At 44.2% G+C, this 27,966-nt stretch overlaps 1 non-coding gene across 1 annotated transcript; it reads left to right on the top strand.

Moving 5' to 3' along the window:
* The first annotated feature begins 2,882 nt into the window (after window positions 1-2,882).
* Window positions 2,883-2,977, top strand: trnay-gua (transfer RNA tyrosine (anticodon GUA)). The gene is made up of 2 exons: window positions 2,883-2,919; window positions 2,942-2,977. It is a non-coding gene; the product is annotated as a tRNA-Tyr (tRNA).
* The last annotated feature ends 24,989 nt before the right edge of the window (window positions 2,978-27,966 follow it).

A 27,966-nucleotide genomic window follows, 5' to 3' on the forward strand; every position in this document is an offset into this window, starting at 1 on the left:
TGTGTGTTTGAGTACAGAGAGGTCAAGGTGCAGCAAATCTTTTGATGTGCTGCAGCAAGCAAAAGTTCTTGATTTTGCTCTGCAGCAAAGATGGAAAGATGAGGTGAGAGATGGAAAAAAAAGCTTCGTAATCCTTGATGTCTTCTGTGAAGATTGAATTCAGGACTTTCAAATTATGACACTGATGCACTGCTTGCTGCACTAAGAAGGCACTTACCAGGTATGCAGCCAGGCAGCACCAGCAAGTAGGATAGCTTACAAGGTATTGAAGGCCATAAAATATGCACAGTTTGCAAAAAAAAAATCCAAGCCTGATTGGAGTCGAACTTATAATCTTGTGATTTTTAGTCAAATGCGTTATCCATTGCACCACTGGCCCAGGATAGAGTGAGCAAGTAGCAGTAGGAGGCAGTGGGCATGGCGGAGGCACTAAATAAATACTTTGCATCTGTCTTTACCAAGGAAGAAAATGCTGCCAAAGTGTCAGTCAAGGAAGATGTCGTTGAGATACTGGATTGGCGAAAAATTCATAAAGAGGAGGTACTTGAAAGGCTGTCTGTACTTAAAGTAGAAACGTCACCTGGTCCGGATGGGATGCATCCTACTTTGCTGGGGGAAGTAACGGTGGAAATTGCAGAGGTGCTGGCCATAATCTTCCAAACATCCCTTGGTATGGGGGTGATGCCAGAGGACTGGAGAATTGCAAATGTTACATTCTTGTTCAAGAAAGGGTGAATGATAAAACCCAGCATCTACAGACCAGTCAGTTTAACGTCGGTAGTGGGGAAACATCTAGCAACGATAATCCGGGATAGAATTAGCAGTCACTTGGACAAGGATTAGGGAAAGCCAGCACGGATTTGTTAAAGGCAAATCGTGTTTAACTAACTTGATACAGTTTTTTGACAAGGTAACAGAGAGGGTCGATGAGGACCATTCGGTTGATGTGGTGTGTATGGACTTTCAAAAGGCGTTTGATACAGTGCCGCATAATGGGCTTGTCATCAAGATTGAAGCCCATGGAATAAAAGGGGCAGTAGCAGCATTGATACAGAATTGGCTGAATAACATGAAGCAGAGAGTAGTGGTGAATGACTGATTTTCGGAATGGAGGGAGGTATACAGTCGTGTTCCCCAGGGGTCGATGCTGGGGCCACTGCTTTTCTTGATATATATTACTGACTTGTTCTGGATTCCCACTCCAGAAGAAATCATTTCTCTGTATCTACCTTATTGTATAACTTTATTATTTTAAACACCTCAGTGAGATCACATCTCAATGTTACAAACTCATGGGAATAAAAACCAAGTTCATGCCACCTATCTTCATAATTTAATCCTTTTAACCCCGGCATCATTCTGGTGAATCTGCACTGTATCTTTCCCAAGGCCGATTGATCTCTCCTTAGGTTCAGTGCCCAGTTCTCCAGATGGGGTCTGACCAAGGTTCTTTGCAACTGAAGCATCACTTCTGTATTCCAACCCCACTCAAGATAAAGGTCAACATTAAATTAGACTTGTTGATTATTGTCAAGATTTGTAAGGTATTTGCAAAGGATTCGAGGGAATCTTAGAGTTGGGATTTTTCTTTATTCTGTCCACTCAAGGAGTTTGATAACAGACTTACTCCTTTGAATTTAGTGCTGGATTATTGGTCCGTGATGTGTTTACTTGTTTTATATTTTTTAAATACATTTGCTGAGTGTATTTAAATTGAAGACGAGATTTCCAGGCCTGATGCTCTATTCACGCATTGAAGGTGAGAGAGATGCTGTGGGACACACGATAAGTCCAGTAGCTGAAAGTGATTCACAGACTGGATTTTGTGTTTAGTGATCCCGGGTACATTACCGATACCTTCCATGGATCTGAAGGCTGGATAAGGCAATCAGGAAGGACCGGGGAACTGGGACTTGGCCATGAGAGTAATTGAAGGTATGAGAACTGAAGTAATTTACAGTGAGAAAGGAGAAAAAAGCATAATAATCGGTAATTAGGACATCAATTAGTCTCTTATCTTGAATTCAGCAAGTAACTGAACCATTCTGTTTGAAACAATGTTGATTTATTTGACATATAACCAGAATATTGAATTTCAGCCCAGTTATAGCGGTTATTAACATCAGCAGAAACAAATCCCAACTGCCAGAATGAAGTTCTGCTGCTGAAACCCTCATCCGTGCCTTTGTTTGCTTCTAGACTCGACTATTCCAATGCTCTCCAGTCACGGCCTTCCACTTTACACCCTCCGTAAACTTGAACCCACAATCTCCAGATCAATAATCAGTCGCATTATTCATTGCGTCACTGGCCCAGGCTGTGGAGAACACGGAACAGCTCACACTCCCACAGCACTGTGGTATGAGCAGGTACCGAGTCAGCCTCAGTCATGAGCACTGGAATCCACGAGTCCGGGTGTGTCAAAGGTGCACGTTGAACAATCACCAAAGTGAAACATTTTTGCCACTTCTCATCGATATCTCAGCTGGTAGCGCGACAGGACTGTCGTGGGAAAAAAAACTTATCCTTACGTCATTTGTTCAATTCCTGCTCGAAGGAGTACGCGTTCTTTTGCAATAAGCAGCAATTAGTTCAAGGTCACTCTCTTAACTTTACACTCAACTGACAGATTAACATGTTGCCATGAAGGCACAGGACGTCTCTTTTCCTTTCTCAAACCTAAAAACTTTCTGTGTCTCCCAAACAAGGCTGTTTTGCCTCTGCTCACCAGCAGGGAGTGCTTTTGAGCAACAATACTTCAAAACACTCAGCTCTCGCTTTCAGACAAAAGAAGTCTTCGATCAGCACCGGACTCCACGAGTCTGAACATGTCAACAGGCGCACGGTGAACAATCACCAAAGACAATCCTTTCTATCGCTTCCCTTCGATAGCTCAGCTGGTAGAGCGGAGGACTGTAGTGAATTAAACCAAAGTAAAGTCATCCTTAGGTCGTTGATTCAATTCCGGCTCGAAGGAGTGAGTGTGCTTTTGGAATAAGCAGCAATTACCTCAAGGTCGCTCTCTGAACTTTACAGGCACCTTCCAGATTAACATGTTGCCACTGAGTCACAGGACACCACTTTTCCTTTCTCCAACCTGAAAGCTTTCTGTGTCTGCCCGAGCACGGCTGTTTCACTCGAGCATTTCCCTCTGCTCACCAGCAGGGAGTGCCTTTGAGCAGCAACACTTCAAATCGCCCTCAATTTCAGGCAAAAAAGGTCTTCGATCAGTCAGTCAGTCAGGGCTCACGCTGCTCCCTCAAGCTCGGGCGGCTGTTTCTTTCCGGTGACCTCGTCTTCCTTCCGCAGGCTCGGGCTCTTCTCAGCATCATTCATGATTACTGTGGCTTCCCGTTCTGCTGTTCCTCACTTTGCTGATGCTCGACACCGCCGATTGGAGCAAAGTATTTAATATATTCAGGAAATGGCAACCCAAGGTCAGATTTCTCTGCTGGTCGTGGAGCAGCTTGGAGGCGAGTGCGAGGCGGGAACTGTGAAGGGCGATTTACAAACAGCAAACGAGGAATTAGCTCAACTGGTAGAGCGCTCACTTGGCATGTGAGAAGTAGTGGGATCGTTGATTATATTCTCCACTCACCGATTGTCTTGGTGCAATTATACAGAAACAAGAGTGTTGTCACTGAGTCCATAGCCCATGTACTTCCTAAACTTCACTGTGTGTTTGGGTACAGAGAGGTCAAGGGGCAGCAAATCTTTTGATGTGCTGCAGTCAGCAAAAGCTCTTGATTTTGCTGTGCAGAAAGATGGAAAGATGAGGTGAGAGATGGAAAAAAATCTTCGTAATCCCTGATGCCTTCTCTGAAGATTGAATTCATGACTTTCAGATTATGACACTGAACCATTGCTTGCTGCACTAAGAAGGCACTTACCAGGTATGCAGCCAGGCAGCACCACCAAGTAGGACAGCTTGCAAGGTATTGAATGTGATAAAATAATGCAGAGTTTGCAAAAAAAAAATTCCAAGCCCGATAGGAGTCGAACTTATAATCTTGTGATTTTTAGTCAAATGCCTTATCCATTGCACCACTGGCCCCAGTTACATTTGCCTGAGGAAGGAGAAAATCTCCGAAAGCTTGTGAATTTAAAATAAAATTGCTGGACTATAACTTGGTGTTGTAAAATTGTTTACAATTGTCAACCCCAGTCCATCACCGGCATCTCCACATCCCAGTTATAGTGAGTAAGTAGCAGTGGGAGACAGTGGGCATGGCGGAGGTACTAAATAAATACTTTGTATCTGTCTTTACCAAGGAAGAAAATGCTGCCAAAGTGTCAGTAAAGGAAGATGTAGTTGAGATACTGGATTGGCTAAAAATTCATAAAAAGGAGGTACTTGAATGGCTGGCTGTACTTGAAGTAGAAACGTCACCTGGTCCGGATGAGATGCATCCTACGTTGCTGAGGGAAGTAATGGTAGAAATTGCAGAGGTGCTGGCCATAATCTTCCAAACATCCCTAGGTATGGGGGTGATGCCAGAGGACTGGAGAATTGCAAATGTTACACCATTGTTCAAGAAAGGGTGAAAGATAAAACCCAGCAACTGCAGACCAGTCAATTTAACCTCGGTAGTGGGGAAAGTTCTAGCAACGATAATCCGGGATAGAATTAGCAGTCATTTGGACAAGGATTAGGGAAAGCCAGCACGGATTTGTTAAAGGCAAATCTTGTTTAACTAACTTGATAGCGTTTTTTTGATAAGATAACAGAGAGGGTCAATGAAGGCAATGCAGTTGATGTGGTGTGTATGGACTTTCAAAAGGCGTTTGATAAAGTGTCGCATAATGGGCTTGTCATCAAGATTGAAGCCCATGGAATAAAATGGGCAGTAGCAGCATGGATATAGAATTGGCTAAATAGCAGGAAACAGAGAGTAGTGGTGAACAGTTGTTTTTCGGACTGGAGGGAGGTGGGCAGTGGTGTTCCCCAGGGGTCGGTGCTGGGACCACTGCTTTTCTTGATATATATTAATGACTTGGACCTGGGTATACAGGGCACAATTTCCAAATTTGCAGATGACACAAAACTTGAAAGTGCAGTGAACAGTGAGGATAATAAACTGTGAGGAGGAGAGTGATTTACTTCAAGAGATTCCCAATTCGATTCGGAAATGCAGCGGATCCGTGGCTCTAACGCAGGCGGACACCCTAAATGGGAAGATATGGAGGACAAATTAGGATAAATTGGATGGTGGCCGGGGATGAGACGGGATATTAAAGATCTTGTGGTGGGATGTGTGATTGGTGCTCGGTGGATGGGATGCCAATCAACCAGGCTGCTTTGTCCTGGATGGTGTCGAGCTTCTTGAGTGTTGTTGGAGCTGCACTCATCCAGGCAAGTGGAGAGTATTCCATCATAATCCTGACTTGTGCCTTGTAGATGGTGGAAAGGCTTTGGGGAGTCAGGAGGTGAGTCACTTGGCGCAGAATACCCAGCCTCTGACCTGCTCTTGTAGCCACAGTATTTATATGGCTGGTCCAGTTAAGTTTCTGGTCAATGGTGACCCCGAGGATGTTGATGGTGGGGGATTCGGTGATGGTAATGCCATTGAATGTCAAGGGGAGATGGTTAGACTCTCTCTTATTGGAGATGGTCATTGCCTGGCACTTGTCTGGCGCGAATGTTGCTTGCCACTTATCTGGCCAAGCCTGGATGTTGTCCACGTCTTGCTGCATGCAGGGACAGACTGCTTCATTATCTGAGGGGTTGCGAATGGAACTGAACACTGTGCAATCATCAGCGAACATCTGCATTTCTGAACTTATCATGGAGGGAGGGTCATTAATGATGCAGCTGAAGATGGTTGGGCCTAGGACACTGCCCTGAGGAACTCCTGCAGCAATGTCCTGGAGCTGAGATGATTAGCCTACAACAACCACTACCATCTTCCTTTGTGCTAGGTATTACTCCAGCCACTGGAGAGTATTCCCCGATTCCCATTGACTTCAATTTTGCTGTTCAATTTTGTCCCCGTTAATGAAAATTGGAACTATGTGAGCTACCTTCTAATCTCAGGGGACTATCGCTGACTCTATTGAGCTGTTGAAGATACAGGCAATGGGCTCACAGAGCACCCGTCCCATCTCTTTGAACACCCGGGGGTGGATATCATCTGGACCTGGAGCACAATCCATTTTGAGATTTCATATTTTATCCAAGATCACATCCCTTTCTATTTTAATATTTATGATGTTATTGTTGACAGCACATCCCACAGCTGGAATCTGAGCATCATCCACAGGAGTGCAGACTGATGAGAAATACTCATTTAACAGCTGTACCATAGCCCAAGGATCTGTCCTGAACTGTCTTTCAGTGGACCTAAACCATCTTTAATGGTCTTCTGACTCCTGACGTAGCTGGAAAATCTTTTACTCTTATTACCACAATTGTGCACCATCTTCTTTTCCAAAGATCTCTGAGTTTCTCTAATGGCTGCTTTTGTCTCCCTCGATTGTGGGTGATATCTGTCCCAATTCTCCTGGAAACTGAATTGATCCTGATCCGATCTGGGTTAAATGTAAGACAGTTCGGGGACTCAGGAATCATTCACCGCTAGACCCACACTGAGAGGTAAAACCCCAGACGGTTCCTTTGTAAGGATTCCTCTGGTTCCTCGGCATATATTTGTCAGGATACCGAAACCCAGCTTTCTCACAGTCCACTCCTGGAGGCCCCACTCCCTGAGCCTGCAACCTTCAGCAGGGTCAGTGGTGGAGTCCCGCAGCGGGGGTGATCCCAGAGTAACTGTCGAGATCGCCCCCACCCTGTGGATGGTCAGGGTCGTGTATCTTTCATTATCCTGTTGTCTAACACAAAGACATCAATAAAACAGGGAGTTCTGGAAACACACTGCAGGTCCTTCTTTACCTACAGATCAAATGACTGTTGTATAATTGTACCAGCAGTTAACAGGCTCCTATGAATTAACTCTTCTGCTATTTTATTGCACGCTTTAACCCACTGATTTTAAATGGGTTTATTTTCGCCTTCCTTAATTGGTGGACTCAGGACTGTCACACAAACAATTTAAATCTTCATAGAATAATTACCAGTTATTTTTAGACTGGAGACTTAAACCTGCCGTTTCACTTCCAGTCAGGAATCGATCACAGTTTTACACCAATCTCTGATTTGACAGCACTTTTCCAGCATTCACCATTGTCCTTCTTGACTCCATTGGAATGGACCCTTCTGTTCCGTGCCGAGGAGATCGGAACCATGAAAGAGAGCGGCTGGGACACATTTCTTACACGCAAGATAAACCCGCACGGCGACTTTACTGTCAGTGAAGAGAGACGAGAAAGACCAAAGTGCCGTTTGCCCCTCTCAGTGTGGCCCTGAAGGACTGTGTCCAGGCTGAAGTTCTGTTCCCACCGGACGATCCTCCCCCCAGATTGTCCTTTCTGAGCTCCAGTCAGGTGATGCTAAACACTCAGGTGGGAAAGACCAAAATCAACAATAAAGTGTTTAAAATAAAGCTGATTTATTTTACAGATATTCAGAATATTAAACTGCAGCCCAGTTATAGGGGTTATTAACATCAGCAGAAACAAACCCCAACTGTCAGAATGAACATGGTTCAGTCCTGGATGGGATTAACAGCAGAATCCAACCCCTGCAGTCATATGTGAACTCGCTGGTGTCTCAGCACGTGTGATGACTGAGTGAATCCCTTCCCACACACGGAGCAGGTGAACAGTCTCTCCCCAATAGGTGTGAGTTGATGTGTCAGCAGTTCATTTCTGCTTTTGAAGCTCTTCTCACAGTCACTGAGTTTAAAGGTCACTCAATAGTGTGAACAAGTTGATGTCTCAGAAGGTGGGATGAATGAGTGAATCCCTTCCCACACACGGAGCAGGTGAACAGTCTCTCCCCAGTGTGAGTGTGTTGGTGTTTCAGGAGATCATTTGTGCTTTTAAAGCCCTTCTCACATTCAGAACATTGAAAAAGTCTCTCCCCAGTGTGAGTACGTTGGTGTGTCAGCAGATTCCTTTTGATTTTATATCTCTTCCCACAGTCAGAACATTTAAAAGGTTTCTCATCAGTGTGAACTCGCTGGTGTCTCAGCAGGTTGGATGACTCAGTGAATCTCTTCCCACACACAGAGCAGGAGAATGGCCTCTCCCCAGTGTGAACTCGCTGGTGTATCAGCAGGGTGGATGACTGAGTGAATCTCTTCTTACACACGGAGCAGGAGAATGGCCTCTCCCCAGTGTGAACTCGCTGGTGTTTCAGCAGGTTGGATGACTGAGTGAATCTCTTCTTACACACGGAACAGGAGAATGGCCTCTCCCCAGTGTGAATTCGCTGGTGTCTCAGCAGGGTGGACGAACGAGTAAATCTCTTCTGACACACAGAGCAGACGAACGGCCTCTCCCCAGTGTCACCGTGCTGATGTCTCAGAAGTTTGTTTCTGCTTTTAAAGCTCTTCCCACAGTCAGAGCATGTAAAAGATCTCTCATCGGGGTGAACTCGTTGGTGTGTCAGCAGGTGGGATGACTCAGTGAATCTCTTCTTACACACGGAGCAGATGAACGGCCTCTCCCCGGTGTGTCTGCGTCGATGAATTTCCAGCTGTGACGGGTAATTGAATCCCTTCCCACAGTCCCCACATTTCCACGGTTTCTCCGTGGTCCGGGTGTCCTTGTGTCTCTCCAGGTTGGACGATCAGTCGAAGCCTCGTCCACACACAGAACACGTGTACAGTTTCTCCCCGATGTGAATGGTGTGATGTCTATTCAGGCTTTGGAACTGGTTAAAGCTCTTTCCACTGTCAGTGCACTGGAACACTCTCACTCGGGTGTGTGTGTCTCGGTGCTTTTCCACTCACACTGATGTTTCAAATCTTTTCCCAAAGACAGAACAGACAAACATTTCTCCTTCCACATTCAAAGGCCGATGATATTCAAGTCCTGATGAATCGAGTGACTCTGTCAGATCTTGACGTGGTCTTTGGTTTGAGTTTCCTGTCTGCAAATCCACCCCTTCAAATACCCTGTAAAAGGAGTTTATAAAAGTTATCACTGTAAGTACAGGATAGAAATTTAGAACAGACAATTCTAGTTTCTATGGAACATTCTTTCCTCTCTTGTTCCTCAAAGCTGTAAATCCCCGTCCCACACACTCTCCCTCCTCCCTGTGCTGAAATCCAAACTCATCGCATCATCTTTCAGTGGTGCTGAACCATGAGTGAAAGGGTGAGAGCGTGAGAGAGTGAATGTGAGAGAGTGAATGTGAGAGAGTGAATGTGAGAGAGTGTGAAAGAGTGAATGTGAGAGAGTGAATGTGAGAGAGTGTGAAAGAGTGAATGTGAGAGAGTGTGAAAGAGTGAATGTGAGAGTGAGCGTGAGAGAGTGACTGTGACAGAGTGAATGTGAGAGAGTGAATGTGAGTGCAGCAGTGGGCTCGGTGTGGAGAATGAAGTGGGACAGGTGGAGCATGTTTCAGTGGGGCAGCAGTGATCATAATCTCATTAGGTTTAGAACAGTTATGGAAAAGGACAAGGGACAGTCAAATGTGAAAATTCCTAACTGGAGGAGGGCTAATTTCATGAGTTAAAAAGGGATCTTGTCCAGGTGGATTGGAATCAAAAATTGGCAACAAAACAGTAATTGAACAATGGGAGGCCTTCAAGGAGGAGTTGGTTTGAGCACCGAGTAGACAGATTCCCACGAGGAGGAAAGGAACGGCCTCCAAAGCTGGAGATCTCTGGATGACAAAAGGTGTGGAGATCGTTATTTCTCCTTCATTTTTAGACGCTCCCTGACCGATCACTATTTCTCCTTCATTTACAGACGCTCCCTGACCCACCATTATTTCTCCTTCATTTACAGACGCTCCCTGACGGATCAGCATTTCTACTTCATTTACAGACGCTCCCTGACCGATCACCATTTCTCCTTCATTTACAGACGCTCCCTGAGAATTCCCAGTTTACACCGCGCAGGCGCGGGTCCGCGGCCTTTAGTTCAGAGTTGGTCCGGAGCGAAACGGGAGAAACCGGAAACCGGCGGGTAGTGAGGGGGGATAATGTTCACTGTTTTATATTCGGGTCTGGGGCCGCACTCGGGGTTTGTGAAGCCTGAGCCTGGGCCTGAGCCCGGACCCGGGCCCCGGGGTTTATTGATCCTCTTGCTCCGATCCTCTCACCTGCACCGAACGCGCTCCTCCCGCAGCCTCGACTGACCGCGCATGCTCAGGACACGCTGCCTGATCATGAGTCAGACTGCGGCTGCGCGCTGTGCTCCACTGATTCAGATAGGGCACAATCTCTACCGCGCTGCATGCTGGGTGCTACAGCCGCCATCGCTTATCGTAATTTCTGTACGATAAGCAAAAACATTTGAAGCAGGGAGAGCGGGTTTGGATCAAGGATAATGAAATAAACTGAAAGCTCAGCCCTTCGTGCCATTTAAACCGGCACAAACACACGGCATAGAAGCCCCCCCCCCCCCACACACACACTTTGGTGAACTCCAGAAAATATTTTATTCGGTTACTTGTATTAATTTCGTTTTATTAATTGTTGCAACTGACGGGTTCAATTAATGTTTATTTTCCAACTGCACCTCAGAACCGTCAGTTTCTCCATTAATCCCGCCATGGTGATTAACGAGATATCCGGAACAAAAGGAGCAGCAGGAATTTATTGCAATTTCCTGTAACGAGTGGGGTGCCACAGCGATCAGTGCTGGGGCCTCAACTTTTTACAGTATATAATAATGGCTTGGATGAAGAAACAGAGTGTCTTGTGGCCAAATTTGTTGATGATACAAAGATATGTGGAAAAGCAAGTTGCGATAAGGACACAAAGTGACTGTAAAGAGATATTGACAGGTTAAGCGGATGGGCAAAAATTTGGTAGATGGAATATAACGTGGGAAAATATGAAGTCATGCACTTTGGGAGGAAAAATAAAAAAGCAAAATATTATTTGAATGGAGAAATACTACAAAATGCTGCGGTACAGAGGAATCTGGGTGTCCTCGTACATGAAACATAAAAAGTCAACATACAAGTGCAGCAGGTAATCCGGAAGGCAAACGGAATATTGGCCTTTATTTCGAGGGGGTTGGAGTGTTAAAGCAGGGAAGTCATGCTACAACTGTACAGGGTGCTGGTGAGACCACATCTGGAGTACTGCGTACAGTTCTGGTGACCTTATTTAAGGAAGGGCATACTTGCATTGGAGGCAGTTCAGAGAAGGTTCACTCGGTTGATTCCGGGTATGGAAGGGCTGTCTTGTGAGGAAAGATTGATCAGGTTGGGTCTATAATCATTGGAGTTGAGAAGAATGAGAGGAGATCTTATTGAAACATACAAGATTCTGAGGGGACTCGACAGGGTAGATACTGAGAGGTTGTTACCCCTCATGGGGGAATCTAAAACTAGGAGGCATAGTCTCAGAATAAGTGGTCGCCCGTTTTAGACGGAAATGAGGAGGAATTTCTTCTCCCAGAGGGTTGTGAATCTTTGCAATTCTTTACCCCTAAAAGCTGTGGAGGCTGAGTCATTGAATACATTCAAGGCTGAGTTCGACAAATTTTTGATTCGCAAGGGAGTCAAAGGATATGGGGAAAGGGCGGGTAAGTGGAGTTGAAGTAAACATCAGATCAGCCATGATCTCATTAAATGGCGGAGCAGGCTCGAGGGGCCGAATGGCCTACTCCTGCTCCTATCTCTTATGATCTTATGGTCTTATGGTAAATTGACTGGAGGGATGAGAGAACAGTTGGTCCTCCAACCAATCGGAGTGTGTGAGGGGCGTGAGTTGCGGCACTGAATGGGCGGGTCTAAGCCCAGATGTCCCCATTGTCTGAAGCATCATCGTAAAAAAATAATTTATCTTAAGCTCCAGGAGCAAACTCGACCTTTCTGTTGTGGCTTGAAACAGATGAAACCAGATGAGGTGGAGCAAACATTTCAACATTTGTTGGATAAACACATTAATTAAGAATAGCCAACATGGATTATTTGAGATAACTCGAGTCTTCTGATGAAGGGAATGTAGTGGATGTTGTGCAGATGGATTGTGCAAAGGTATTTGATAAGATGCCGGACAGGAGGCTTGTTGATAAAATTAATACTCACGGTATTAAAATGAATGCGGCAGTGTGGATAGGAAGTTGTGTAAAGGGCAGAAAACAGAGAGTAGTTGTTAATGGATGTTCTTCAGACAGGACAGAGGTAAACAGTGGTGTCCCCCAGGGTCAGTGTTGGGACCATTGCTCTTCTCAATATTGAGAATGATCTGAGCTTGGGTATGTGGGACACAAGGTGAAAATCTCTAGATGACGCAAAATTGGCAGCGTGGGGAACTGTGAAGAGGAGTCAGTGACTTCATTGTGACGTTCACAGGTTCGGAAACAGGCAGGTGAAGTTTAATGGAGAGAAATGTGACGTCATACATTTTGAGAGGAAGAAAAATGAGATGAAATGTAAACTAAATGGTCAAAGTTTAAAGTAGAGGAGCAGAGAGACTGAGGGGTGAAAGATTCTAACTGATGCATTGTCTTATTAATTGACAATTCTGAGAGTCAGCAACTTTAATTCCTTATTAAGAAATATATGAGCAAATTCTCTTTCCTCTACCGCACCAGAGTAAAGATGCAAGTCCCCCGTGTACACGAGATGATCCCGCTGGAGAGAACCTCAGGCATCCTGAGCTTGATCTCCGGTGTCTCCACTCCCGACTGCCCCTTACATCAGTATCCTTTCACTGTTATACCCTGCAGTGATCCATCTCTGGCACTGGAGCTGGAACTTCCCTAATCTGTGGTTTACAAGGACACATTGCTTGGTTCCCAGCAGTTACTTTTCTTAGTAACGTTCTCATGACCCCTAAACTACCATGTTTACTGTTAATTAGAATCAGCGACGCCCACATCCCGTGAACGAATAAAAAAAAAATTACGGCACAGAAAGAGGCCATTCGGCCCGTCGTGTCTGTTCCTGCCGAAAAAGAGCTATCCAGCTTCATCCCACTTTCCAGCTCTTGGTCTGTCACCTTGTATGTTATGGCAATTTGAATATATACCCACGTACTCTTTAAATGCGATGAGGGTGTCCGCCTCCACCACCCTTTCAGGCAGTGTGTTCCAGACACCACAACCCTTGGGTGAAAGAATTTCTCCTCAGCTCCCCACTAATCCTTCTACCAATCACTTTAAATCTATACCACTGTTTATTAACCTCTCTGATCAGGCCCCTCATAATTTTGTACACGTTAATTAAATCTGCCTTTCGCCTCCTCAGTTCCAAAGAAAACAATTCCAGCCTATTCAATCTTTCCTCTTAGCTAAAATTCGACAGTCCAGGCAACATCCTTGTAAATATTTCTTGCTTTGTATAAAATGTCTGCTATTTGAAAGTTGTGACATTGATCAAAGTCTGCGTTAAGTTTTCTTGCCACTTGTGTCAAGATTTGGAAAAGTTCTGCTACCTAACACTTTAAATGTTGCTGACCTTTAACTGTAGCTCACAGTGTCCGAACAGTCACTGTAATCATTGGCCTCCATCTCCTTAACAACACTTGCTGATCACAGCATCGTTTCCTTCAAATTGAATCCCAGTGTGAAAAAATGCACAATTTCAAACACGTGCAAGATTGGAAGGAGAGTGCGACTGGGGATAATTCGCTTGGATCAGTGATCTCTTCAGCATTAAGACATTCATTATCTGAAAAAAGCACGGAGATGAGATTTTTGTCCATATTTATCAGTACAGAAAAGAAGCAGGGAGTTGAGATCCTTTTCACCTATACGTCACATTCTGTTGGGGGTTCAGGCTGTTTTATCTTTGTCTATTTCGCTTGCCCGTTTACTTGTGAATCCAGATACTGACTGCGTTTCAGGCTGTGTTTATCTTTGTGTGTCCATCAGTGCGTTGATGCACGGATGAATATTTGTGCTTGTGTTTATTTGTTACATTAAATAAACTAAAGGATCAGACAATTCTCGCTCTGACACTGAAGAACTAATTAAGCAAATTTCACAGCGAAGTGTTGTTTATTGTGATGCTGAAACTAAAAAAATCATAAGAGGTGAAAAAAGGGAAAACGAGAAAAACTTGTGAGGGAAATTAAGGACAAGTCTCAAGGTTTTTGCACGTGTATGAAGAGAAGAAAGGGTGACTAAGAGTAATGTGGGCCCCTTAAAGACAAATGGCGGTGATATTGTAATTGAAAATCAGGAAATGGCAGACCAGCTAAATACTCGCAGAAAAGGATGAGGATAATATATCATAGACACGAGGAAAACTGAAAATAAATCAAGGCGATTCAGTGTAAGTAAAATAATGGTAATGAAGAAAATAATGAGACTAAAGATAGTCATATCTCTAGGATCTGATGGTGTCTATCCCAGGGGATTAAAAGGAGTAAGTGAGGAAATTTTACAAGCTTTGGTCATGATCTTTAATACTCTCATGATTCAGGAATTGTTCCATGGATTGAAAAAATGCCAATGTCATTCCACTATTTAGGAAGGGGAGGAGAAATAAAGTAGGAAATTATAAACCTATTAGTCTGATGCCTGTTGTGGGGAAGTTACCAGTATCTGTTATTAGGGAAAGAATGACTGAGCACTTGGATAAATATGAATGAATCAGAGAGAGCCAGCATGGGTAAGTCAAGTCTAACGAAACAAGCTGAACATTTTGAAGATGTAAATAACGTGGTAGATAATGCAGTGTCTATGGGTGTTATATGTACATTGACTTCAAGAGGCATTCGATAAGGTACCACATAAGAGAGTGTTAACAACAATGAGAGCGCATGGAATTTAAAGCAACCTATTGACATGGGTAGGGAGTTGGTTAGGAGGTAGGAGACAGAGAGTAGGGATAATGAATCTGCGCTCAAATTGACAGGATGTGATTTGTGGAGTTCCCCAGCGATCTGTACCGGGGCATCAGCTTTTTACTATATGCATAAATGAGGCTATTGAAGAAATAGAGAGCCATATATCCAAGTTTGTCGACGACACCAAGTTTGGTGACACAGTGAGTAATGCAGATGGGAGCATAAAGTTGCAAAAGGAAAATGATAGATGAAGTGAGTTGGTAAAACTGTGGCAGATGGAGCTTACATAGAATTACATAGAATGTACATCACAGAAACAGGCAATTCGGCCCAACTAGACTATGCTGGTGTTTATGCTGCAGACGAACCTCCTCCAACCCCTCTTCATCTAACCCAATGAGCAAACCCGAGTATTCCCTTCTCCTCCATGTATTTATTTCATTTCCCCATAAATGCATCCATGCTATTCGTGGTAGCGAGTTGCACATTCTAATGACTCTCTGCGTAAATATGGTTCTCTTGAATGTTATATTGGATTTATTAATCACTATCTTATATTATTGGCCCCAGGTTTTGGAGTCCCTACCCCCAAAGTAAAAACACCTTATCTACATCTGACCTATCAAAACCTTGCATAATCTTAAAGTACTATATCAGGTCACCCTCAACCTTCTCGTTTCTATAGATAAGACCCCCAGCGTGTTCAAACTTTCAATATGGGAAAGTGTGAGATCATTCACTTTGGACCTAAGCAAGATCATTACGAGCATTTTCTAAATGGAGAGAAGCAAGCAACTGTGGGGAAGCAGAGATATTTCGGGGTCCAAGTACAGCAATCACTAAATATCGGTGGACAGGTACAAAAGTAATTTAAAAGGCTAATAGAATGTGGGCCTTTATCTCAAGGGAGCTGGAATACAAAGGGTGGAAGTTATATGCATGCTGAACAGCAGAAGCAACAAGATATAGACAGAGCTAAACGATTCCACAAACAATGGAACAGATCCAAGCTGTGCAGTCCTGCCACATCCAGTCGTGAATGGTGGTGGACAATTAAACAACTAACGGGAGGAGGAGGCTCTGTAAACAACCCCATCCTCACTGATGGTGGAGTCCAGCACGGGAGTGCAAAAGTCAAGGCTGAAGCGTTTGCAACCATCCTCTGCCAGAAGTATCGAGTGGATGATCCATCTCGGCCTCCTCCCGATATCCCCACCATCACAGAAGCCAGTTTTCAGCCAATTCGATTCACTCCACGTGATATTAAGAAACGGCTGAGTGCACTGGATACAGCAAAGGCTATGGGCCCCGACAACATCCCGGCTGTAGTGCTGAAGACTTGTGCTCCAGAACTAGCCCCGCCTCTAGCCCAACTGTTCCAGTACAGCTACAACACTTGCATCTACCCGACAAATTGGAAAATTGCCCAGGGATGTCCTGTCCAAAAAAGCAGGACAAATCCAAACCGGCCAATTACCGCCCCATCAGTCTACTCTCAATCATCAGCAAAGTGATGGAAGATGTCGTCGACAGCGATATCAAGTGGCACTTACTCACCAATAACCTGCTCACCGATGCTCAGTTTGGGTTCCGCCAGGACCACTCGGCTCCAGACCTCATTACAGCCTTGGTCCAAACATGGACAAAAGAGCTGAATTACAGAGGTGAGGTGAGATGACTGTCTTTGACATCAAGCTAGCATTTGACCGAGTGTGGCATCAAGGAGCCCAAGTAAAATTGAAATCAATGGGAATTAGAGGGAAAACTCTCCAGTGGCTGGTGTCATACCTAGCACAAAGGAAGATGGTGGCGGTTGTTGGAGGCCAATAATCTAAGCCCAAGTACATTGCTGCAGGAGTTCCTCAGGGCAGTGTCCTGGGCCCAACCATCTTCAGCTGCTTCATCAATCACCTTCCCTCAATCATAAGGTCAGAAATGGGGATGTTCGCTGATCGTTGCACAGTGTTCAGTTCCATTCGCAACCCCTCAGATAATGAAGCAGTCCGTGCCTGCATGCAGCAAGACCTGGACAACATGCAGGCTTGGGCTGATAATGGCAAGTAACATTCGCGCCAGACAAGTGCCAGGCAATGACCATCTCCAACAAGAGAGAGTCTAACGACCTCCCCTTGACATTCGACGGCATTACCATTGCCGAATCCAACACAATCAACATTCTGGGGGTCACCATTGACCAGAAACGTAACTGGACCAGCCACATAAATACGGTGGCTGCAAGAGCAGGTCAGAGGCTGGGTATTCTGCGGCGAGTGAATGACCTCCTCACTCACCAAAACCATCTACAAGGCACAAGTCAGAAGTGTGAGGAAATACTCTCCACTTGCCTGGATGAGTGCAGCTCCAATGACACTCAAGAAGCTCGACACCATCCAGGACAATGCAGCCCACTTGATTGGAACCCCATCCACCACCCTAAACATTCACTCCCTTCACCACCGACGCACAGTGGCTGCAGTGTGTACCATCGACAGGATGCACTGCAGCAACTCGCCAAGGCTTCTTCGACAGCACCTCCCAAACCCGCGACCTCTACCACCTAAAAGGACAAAGGCAGCAGGCACATGGGAACAACACCACCTGCACGTCCCCCTCCAAGTCACACACCATCCCGACTTGGAAATATATCGCCGTCCCTTCATCGTCTCCAGGTCAAAATCCTTGAACTACCTGCCTAACAGTACTGTGGGAGAACCTTCACCACACGGACTGCAGCGGTTCATGAAGGCGGCTCACCACCACCTTCTCAAGGGCAATTAGGGATGGGCAATAAATGCCGGCCTTGCCAGCGACGACCACATCCCATGAACGAATAAAAAAAATGTTACAGTTGCATAAACTCTGCTGAGACCACATTTCGAGTACTGCATTCAGTTCTGGACACCACGCCTGAGGGAGGATATATTGGCTTTGTCGGGGGTGCAGTGCAGATTCACCAGAATTGACCAGAATGATACCTGGGCTAAAATATTTAAATTATGCGAACAGGTTACGTGGACAAGGTTTGGATTTCCTTGTGTATAGAAGATTAAGTGATGATGTAATCGATTGTAGAAGTTAATTAAATGAGCCAATGGTGTGTGTGTGAGCTGTGAAACAGCTTGAAATCCCAATCCTCTCCACCACTGGGGACTGAGACTTCCAACAGACAGGGATTTTCACTCGTGCAAGTTTCATCCACATTTTCTGCTCTTCATTTCTCCGACCTGCTTGTTGCGTCTTTCCCTTCAATTCAGGACTTACAGGAAAAACTCGATTCTGCGGTCAATCTTCGGGTCACATGGTGAGATTTCAAATAATTCAAATCGACCCTGATCAACCCCAATATCGTCACCTACACGTTTGACGAATGCAAAGCGGCTTCTATCGCGGTTTGGCTGCACAACTCGTTCAAAGATACTGTCGGTAATTGGAGAGTGTTTCAAGTCATGACACGAACATAACAGTTCGCACTGCCGTTTTCCGCAAGACGCTTCAGATTCATGTGGAATGATTTCGGTCTGGCGGTTCAATCCGTTCCCTCGTCACAAATCCGCCTTTGACCCCGTGTCTTTTAGCATTTTTGATGATCGATACTAAATCGGTTTGTCCTGTACTGTACATTACTATTTGAATATTACAGATAAGCAGAACACTTGAGCTGTCACAGCTGTGACTTTGACTTTTCTCCCTCTCCAGATCTCCCCGGCAACTGTCACTAACCACAATCTTCTGTCACACTTCTCCATCAGAAAGTTCCGAGTCTCGGTTTTCAAATGAAATAACGCCCATCTCTTCAATCAACGACAGCCCAGGGAGAGTTTCTTAGTTTCAGCTCCCAATTTCCCCAAATCCTCCTTCAAGTACCATGAAAATACTGGCCTTAAATCATTACTAACATAATTAAAAGTCTTGTCTTTTGGGGTTTTGTTTCAGATTCCACGGCTTTTATAGTTCACTGCTGATGTTTAACGAAGCGCCTCTTGGTTGAAGGCTTTTGTGTGGGAAAGATCACCAAGCGATAATTGAGAGACCGAGGATGAAGCTGTTTGATGGGAGCACTGGGGACACAGACCGTGCGCGGCTCCAGTGGCGCAATCGGTCAGTGCGCGTTATTTCTACAATAATTATACCCTCGAGAAATGCCGAGATTGTGAGTTTCAGCTTCACCGAAAGTAGTTGAACCTTCTGAACATTTTGACCGGAGACCATAACGTATCGACTTCTTCCCATGTGGGCACTGAGGCTCCTCTGGCCAACCGTGTTGCAATAGCAGCTGCGAGTTTGCTTGTTTATTGAGGGACAGGGGGCGATTGGCGACAGCTGAAATGGTAAAGGGGCCGACTCGAGATCTTTAAATCCAAAGAACCAAAAACACAATTCTTCTTTCCGTGAGTCAGTTTTTCATCGGTTTGAAGTGTCGTGTAGGGAAAATTCGGGAGGCAAATCTGCTGCCTGGTGTCACTGTGCAACGGGTGAAATTATTCAGCTTTCAATTCTTGATCGGCTGAAATGTCGAGAGGCCTTTTCCAGCTCCCGTGTGGAAATAGTTTAGGTTTTGAACCATTGGGTAAAGTGTTTTTTTTAATTGCTACTAACGAATGACAAGATATTTTGTACAACCAAGAAGAATTGCAAAATCACGAGTTCGCTGTCCATGTTTCTTACATCATGTTCAACAGAAACAAGGATTCTCCTCAACACGTTGCTGAAAATTGTACAAAAGGGATCCTCCCCCGAATTCGACATCGACAGTGATAATTCGGAGTCCCACCATGAATCTGTATGATGGAAACAAATCGAACAACGTGCCTGGATAGCTCAGTCGGTAGAGCATCAGACTTTTAAAATAGGTAGTGATCTGAGGGTCCAGTTACCCTGGACTATTCAGGCTAAAAGTTTTAAAACAGCTGGCAAGTTCTGCTTTACCAGCGGAACAACATCAGCGAAAGGAGCATGAGTTGGCCATCCAGTCCCTCGAGCCTGTTTCGCCATTTGATAACGTCATCGCTGATCTTCGACCTCAACTCCACTTTCCCGACCTATCACCATATCCCTTGAGTTCCTTAGTGTCCAAAAATCTCTCGATCTCAGTTTTGAATCTATTCAATGACTCAGCATCCACAGCCTTCTAGGGTAGAGAATTCGAATGGTTCACAAGCCTCTCAGTGAAGAAATTATTCCTCATCTCTGTACTAAATGACTGGCCCCTTATCTTGAGATTATGACCCTTAGTTCCAGACTCTCCAGCAAGGGGAAACAGCATCCCAGCATCTACCCTGTCAAGCCCTCTAAGAATTTTATATGTTTCAATTAAATCACCTCATTATTGTAAACTGCAGAGAATATCGGCCCATTCTACTCAATCTCTCCTCACAGGACAACCCTCTTATCCCAAGAATCAATCTAGTGAACCTTTGTTACACCCACTCTAAGGCAAGTGTATCGTTCCACAGGGAAGGAGATCAAAACTGTACACAGTCCTCGAGATGCGGTCTCACCAAAGCCTGATATAATTACAGCAAGGCTTCCTTATCTTTGTATTCCAACCATCTCGCAATAAAGACCAACATACCATTTGCTTTTCTAATTGCTTGCTGCACCTGCATGTGAACTTTCTGTGATCCGTGCACAAGGACACACAAATCCCTCTGAATACCAACATTTCGTAGTCTCTCACCTTTTAAAAGATATTCTGTTTATCTATTCTTCCTACCAAAGTGAATAACCTCACATTTCCCCACTTTACACTTCATTTGCCAAATTGTAGCCCACTCGCTTAACCTGTCTGTATCACTTTGCATCCTCTTTGCGTCCTCCTCACAGCTTACTTTCCCACCTAGTTTGGTATCGTCAGCAAACTTGGATACATTATACTCTGTCCCCTCATCTAAGTCGTTAATATAGATTGTAAATATCTGAGGCCCAAGCACTGATATTCACGGCACCCCACTAGTTACAACCTGCCAACCCCAAAATGACCTCTTTATTCCGACTTTCTGTTTTCTGTACGTCAACAAATCCCCAATCCATGTTAATATATTACCCACAATCCCATGAGCTCTAATCTTGTGTAACAACCTTTTGTGTCGCACCTTATCGAATGCTTTTTGAAAATCCAAATATTCGATATTCACTGGTTCTCCCTTATCTACCCTGCTATCTACACCCTCAAAACCTCTAATAGAGTTGTCAAAAATGATTTCCCTTTCATAAAACCGTGTTGCATGTGCCTAATCATCTTATGATTTTCCAAGTGCCCTGTTACCACGTCCCTAGTAATAGATTCTCGCAATTACCCGACTACTATTGTCAGGCTAAATTCCCTGTAGTTCCCTGCTATCTCTCTCCCTCCTTTCCTGAATAGCGGGGTTACATTTGGTACCTTCCAATCCATGGGGACCTTTCTAGAATCATGGGAACTCTGGATGATAAAACCAATGCATCCACTATCTCTGCAGCCACTTCTTTTAAAACCATAGGATGTAGGCCACCAGGTCCAATGAATTTGTCAGCTTTTAGTCCCATTAATTTCTCCAGTACTTTTTCTTTACTAATCTTAATTGCTTTAGGTTCCTCACTCTCATTAGACACTTTGTACCCCACGACTTCCGATATGTTCTTGTGTCTTCTACTCTGAAGACAGATACAAAATATTTGTTTAACGTCTCTGCCATTTCCTTATTCTCCATTATAAATTCTCCTGTCTCTGTCTCCAAGGGACCCATGTTTACTTTCGCTAATCTCTTCCTTTATACATACTTGTCGAAGCTCTTACAATCCATTCTTATAATTCTTGCTGGTTTACCCTCATTCTATTTTCTCCCATTTTAGCAATTTCTTGGTCATCCTTTGCTGATTTCCAAAACCCTCCGAATCCTCAGGCTTACTACTCTTTTTGGCAACATTGGCCTCTTTTAATCTAATTCTATCATTAATTTCTCCAGTTAACCAAGGTTGGGCCACTTTTCCAGTGGAGTTTTTAATCCTCAAGGGAATGTAATTTTGTTGAGGAATAATGAATTATTTCTTTAAATGTTCGCCATTGCTTATCTACCATCATATTTTAAATCTAATTTCCCAAACTACCTTAGCCAACTCACCCCTCATAACTACATCACTGTTTTTTTTAAATTTATGACTCTAGCTTCGGACTTAACGACATCACTCTCAAACTCAATATGAAATTCTATCATATTATGATCATTCTTCCCCAGAGGATCATTTACGATAAGATTACTAATTAATCCTGTCTCATTACACAATACTCGATGTAAAATAGCCTGTTCCCTTGTTAGTTCCTCGACATATTGATCTAGAAAACTGGCTCGAATGCATTCCATCAACATAAAACAGCTTATCTTGAGTTGCTAACATGATGTTAGCAAGATGGGATGACTTATGACTAGAAGAAAAGGCCAGATCTGCCAGGTGAATTAGATGTTTGCTGCAAACAAGGAGAATTAATGAAACCAAGACTTCCCTGCAGAGCAAGGAGTTGGAAAGAAAGATGCTGGGCATTGAGAGGCGAAGGATTTTGTCAATAGCAGGATGAATAGACAAAAGGATCTCAACTCCCTGCTTCTTTTCTATACTGATAAATATCGACAAAAATCTCATCTCCGTGCTTCTTTCAGATAATGAACGTCTGAATGCTCAAGAGATCACTGATCCAAGCCAATTATCTCCACTCGCACTCTCCTTCCAATCTTGCACACGTTGCTGAGCTTTGAAATTGTGCACTTTTTCACATTGGGATTCAATTTGAAGAAAACGATGCTGTGATCAGCTCGTACTGTTCATGAAATGGATTACAAGAAGATACATAAAAGGCTAATGATAACAGTGACTGTTCAGACACTGTCAGCGACAGTTAAAGATTGGCAACATTTAAAGTGTCAGGCAGCAGATCTTTTCCAAATCATGACAGAAATGGCAAGAAAACTACATGCAGACTTTGAGGAGCGGCACGACTTTCGAACAGGAGGCATTTTACAGAAGGCAAGAAAGTGCATTGTGTATCGCTCTTATGGGTTGTAAAATTGAAGAATGATGGGCTGCTGGCTGTTCAGGCAGTTTTCATTCAAGCAAGCAGACCAACGCTGCCTTTCCGACTTGTCCCTTTGAAACTCACGTCACTTTCGCCCCAGACAAGTTGCTCGCACAAAATGGAATTTACTGTTCGAACATGAACGATTTGTTCAGACAACGACAGCCCCAAATGCGGGTAGGCAGTTACACTACTTTATCTCCAGCTTCCTCTGCTCCTCCAGATGCCGGTGAAATAGATGTTCAAAGCAAATACTGGGACTTAACGAAAAAAAACCTTAACTGGAAAGCAGGAGAGGGGAAGAATGATGCTGGGCATTGAGAGACGATGGATTTTGCAGATACCTGGATAAATAGGCACAACGACCTCATCTCCCAGCTTCTTCGGATACTGAATATCTTAATGCTAAAGAGATGTGCCCACTGCCCCAGGCCCATTATCTCCAGTCGCATCTCCCACCAATCTTGCCTATGTTGCTTCGCTGTGAAATTGTGCAATTTTTCACACTGGGATTCCATTTGATGAAAACATTGCTGTGATCAGCAAGTGTTGTTAAGGAGATGGAGCACAAGGAGATACATAAAAACCTAATGATATCACTGCCTCTTCGGACAGCGTGAGCTACAGTTAAAGCTGGGCAATATTTAAAGTGTCAGGCAGCAGGTCTTTTCCAAATCTTGACACAAATGGCAAGAAATCTTCACGCAGACATTGATCAGCGTCATGACTTTAAAAAAGCCGGCATTTTATACCGGCATTCCACACTCTGGACCTTGACCCTTCCCCTGGGATTCTCACTATGAACAGGTGGGTTTTGTTTTGAGAAAGGATGTCCCAGCTCTCCACCTTTAAAGGGACAAGGACAGGACCAGATGGGCTGAATGGCACTGCTTTATGACATCACTGCAGTGCCGAATAATCCTGCTCAGTATGGTCGGTGAGTGTTTGATTGGACAGCGTAGAGGGTGTGGAGGGAGCTTTACTCTGTGCTGTCCCTGCCATTAGAGTGTTTGATGGGACAAGGCGAGGGAGCTTTACTCTGTATCTAACCCGTGCTGTCACTGCCTTGAGAGGGTTTGATGCGACAGTGTAGAGGGAGCATTACTCTGTGTCCAACCTGCGCTGTCGTTATCCTGGGTGTGTTTGATAGGGCAGTGCTGAGGGAGCTTTACTCTGTATCTAACCCGTGCTGTACCTGCCCCAGGAGTGTTTGATGGGACAAAGTAGAGGGAACTTTATTTTGTATCTAACCCGTGCTGTACCTGCCCTGGGAGTGTTTGATGGTACAGTGTAGAGGGTCTTTTGTCTGTATCTGTACCTGACTGGAGAATTTTGACACTGGGTGCTCACCTCGATGAGAACAACACTTAACCAGAAGATGAGAAGATAAACCCATCTGCTCCTCCCCTGTACACAGACCTTAGGAGACATTGAGTGTCCCTAACACATTGAGACAATGCGCATAATCAAAATTTGATCACCTCCCTCAGATCTCCCCTTACCGTTCTTTGTTCGATGAAAAGAGTCCCAGTTTCTCTACTCTCTCCTCATAACTAAAGTCTCTCGTCACTGGTATCATTTCAGTGAATCTCTTCTGCACCCTCCCCATGGCCTTGACATCTTCCCGAGTGTAAGATCCCCAAAACTTGAGAAAATATTCTAACCGCAGCCTAACCAATAACTTGTACAGGTTTACATGACCTCCGTCCTTTTGTACTCTATACCCTATTTGTAAAACCGAGGATCACATGTATTTTTTGAACCACTTTATCAACTTAACCTCCCACTTTTAAAGGTTTGTGTATCTGAACACGTTGCAGGCTTTAGAGATATTAACATAATATGGCTACAATACATTGACATTAAATGTCTGATGCAATGTGTATTATGGGAAAGAGAAGTTTAATCTGAGTTAGAAACTCAAACAGGCGCTTGACTGCAGACAGGTCGCCATGGCAACACTAATCAGCCATTCCATTCCACAGAATCGGCTAGTTGGAATCTCGAATCCAACTGGTATCATTTCAGTGACAAGGTACCGCATGGTAGGTTGTTACATAAGGTTAAATCTCATGGGATCCAAGGTGAGGTAGCCAATTGGATACAAAATTGGCTTGACGACAGAATACAGAGGGTGGTTGTAGAGGGTTGTTTTACAAACTGGAGGCCTGTGTCCAGCGGTGTGCCTCAGGGATCGGTGCTGGGTCCGTTGTTATTTGTTCTTTATATTAATGATTTGGATGAGAATTTAGGAGGCATGGTTAGTAAGTTTGCAGATGACACCAAAATTGGTGGCATTGTGGACAGTGAAGAAGGTTATCTAGGATTGCAACGGGACCTTGATCAATTGGGCCAGTGGGCCGATGAATGGCAGATGGAGTTTAATTTAGATAAATGTGAGGTGATGCATTTTGGTAGATCGAATCGGGCCAGGACCTACTCCGTTAATGGTAGGGCGTTGGGGAGAGTTATAGAACAAAGAGATCTAGGAGTACAGATTCATAGCTCCTTGAAAGTGGAGTCACAGGTGGATAGGGTGGTGAAGAAGGCATTCGGCATGCTTGGTTTCATTGGTCAGAACATTGAATACAGGAGTTGGGATGTCTTGTTGAAGTTGTACAGGACATTAGTAAGGCCACACTTGGAATACTGTGTACAGTTCTGGTCACCCTATTATAGAAAGGATATTATTAAACTAGAAAGAGTGCAGAAAAGATTTACTAAGATGCTACCGGGACTTGATGGTTTGACTTATAGGGAGAGGTTAGATAGACTGGGACTTTTTCCCCTGGAGAGTAGGAGGTTAAGGGGTGATCTTATCGAAGTCTTTAAAATAATGAGGGGCATAGATAAGGTAGATAGTCAAAATCTTTTCCCAAAGGTAGGGGAGTCTATAACGAGGGGACATCGATTTAAGGTGAGAGGGGAGAGATACAAAAGGGTCCAGAGGGGCAATTTTTTCACTCAAAGGGTGGTGAGTGTCTGGAACGAGCTGCCAGAGGCAGTAGTAGAGGCGGGTACAATTTTGTCTTTTAAAAAGCATTTGGACAGTTACATGGGCAAGATGGGTGTAGAGGGATATGGGCCAACTGCAGGCAATTGGGACTAGCTTAGTGGTATAAACTGGGCGACAAGGACATGTTGGGCCGAAGGGCCTGTTTCCATGTTGTAACCTCTATGATTCTATGATAATCCGATAAGGGGAAGGAACAGGAATTATTTTTTTATTAACCATAATTTAAACCTAAACCAGAGTGAGCAATATAGTAGATTAGATTGAATTGTGTGATGCTTATTTAATGAATGTGAAATTTTATCTCCTGATGTCAAGAAGCATACAGGGTAAGATAAGGCAGAAAAGGAAAGCTTATGTAAGACACCGAGAGCTCAATAATACAGAAAGCCTAGAGGAGTATAAAAAGTGCAGGGGTGAAATTATAAAGAAATTAGGAAACCAAAGAGAGAGCATCAAAAAATATTGGCAAATAAAATCAAGGAAAATCCAAAGATGTTTTATAAATACATTAAGAGCAAGAGGATAACCAAGGAAAGAGTAGGGCCTTTTAGAGACCAAAAAAGGTACCTATGTGTGGAGGCAGAAGATGTCGGTATGGTTCTTAATGAATACTTTGCTCCCGTCTTCACAAAAGAGAGGGATGGTGCAGACGTTGTAGTTAAGGAGAAGGAGTGTGAAATATTGGATGCGATAAACTTAGTGAGAGAAGCAGCATTAAGGGATTTAGCATCTTTGAAAGTAGATAAATCACCAGGGCCGGATGAAATGTATCGCAGGGAGTTAGAAGAAGCAAGGGAGGAAATAACGGAGGCTCTAACCAAAATTTTCCAATTCTCAGTGGATACAGGTGTGGTGCTGGAGGATTGGAGGACTGCTAATGTTGTACTATTGTTTAAAAAGTGAGCGAGGGACAGACCGAGTAATTACAGGCCAGTTAGTCTAACTTCGGTGGTGGGCAAGTTGGGAATCAATTCTGAAGGACATGATAAACCATCACTTAGAAAGGCACGGAGTAATCAAGAACAGTCAGCGTGGATTTGTTGTGGGCAGGTCGTGTCTGACGAACTTGATTGAATTTTTTGAGGAGGTAACAAGGAGAGTCCATGAGGGTAATGCATTTGATGTAGTCTACATGGATTTTAGCAAGAGTTTTGACAAGATTGCACATGTCAGACTGGTCAAAAAGGTACAATCTCATGGGATCCAAGGGAGAGTTGCAAGTTGGATCCAAAATTGGCTCAGTGGCAGGAAGAAAAGGGTGATGATCGACGGGTGTTTTTATGACTGGAAGGCTGTTTCCAGTGGGATTCCGCAGAGCTCAGTACTCGGTCCCTTCCTTTTTGTGATGTATATTAATGATTTGGACTTAAATGTAGGGGGCTTGATCAAGAAGTTTGCAGATGATACAAAATTGGCCGCATGGTTGATAGTGAGGAGGAAGCTGTAGAGTGCAGGAAGATATCAATGGACTGGTCAGGTGGGCATAAAAGTGGTAAATGGAATTCAATCCGGAGAAGTGTGAGGTAATGAATTTGGGGCCAGCAAATAAGGCAAGGGAATACACAATAAATGGGAGGATACTGAACGGTGTAGAAGAAGTCAGGGACCTTGGAATGCATGTCCACAGATCCCTGAAGGTAGCAGGATAGGTAGATAAGGTGGTTAACAAGGCATATGGAATTCTTTCCTTTACTGGCCACGGCATAGACCAGGGAGGTTATGCTGGAACTGTATATAACACTGGTTAGGCCACAACTTGAGTACTGTGTACAGTTCTGGTCACCACAATACAGGAAGGGTGTAATTTCACTTGATTGGGTACAGGGGAGATTTACGAGGATGTTGCCAGGACTGGATAATTTTATGCACGAGGAAAGATTGGATAGGCTGGGATTGTTCTCTTTGAAACAGAGGAGGCTGAGGAGTAATTTCATTGAGGTGTACAAAATTATGTGTGGCCGTGATAGGCTGGGTAGCAAGGACCGATTTCCCTTAGCAGAGAAGTCAATAAACAAAGGGCAGGGCATAAATTTAAAGTGATTATTGAGGAGCTGAGGAAAACATTTTTCACCCAGAGGGTG

Source organism: Heptranchias perlo, chromosome 20 (genome assembly GCF_035084215.1).
Source record: "Heptranchias perlo isolate sHepPer1 chromosome 20, sHepPer1.hap1, whole genome shotgun sequence".
Classification (NCBI taxonomy): Eukaryota; Metazoa; Chordata; class Chondrichthyes; order Hexanchiformes; family Hexanchidae; genus Heptranchias; species Heptranchias perlo.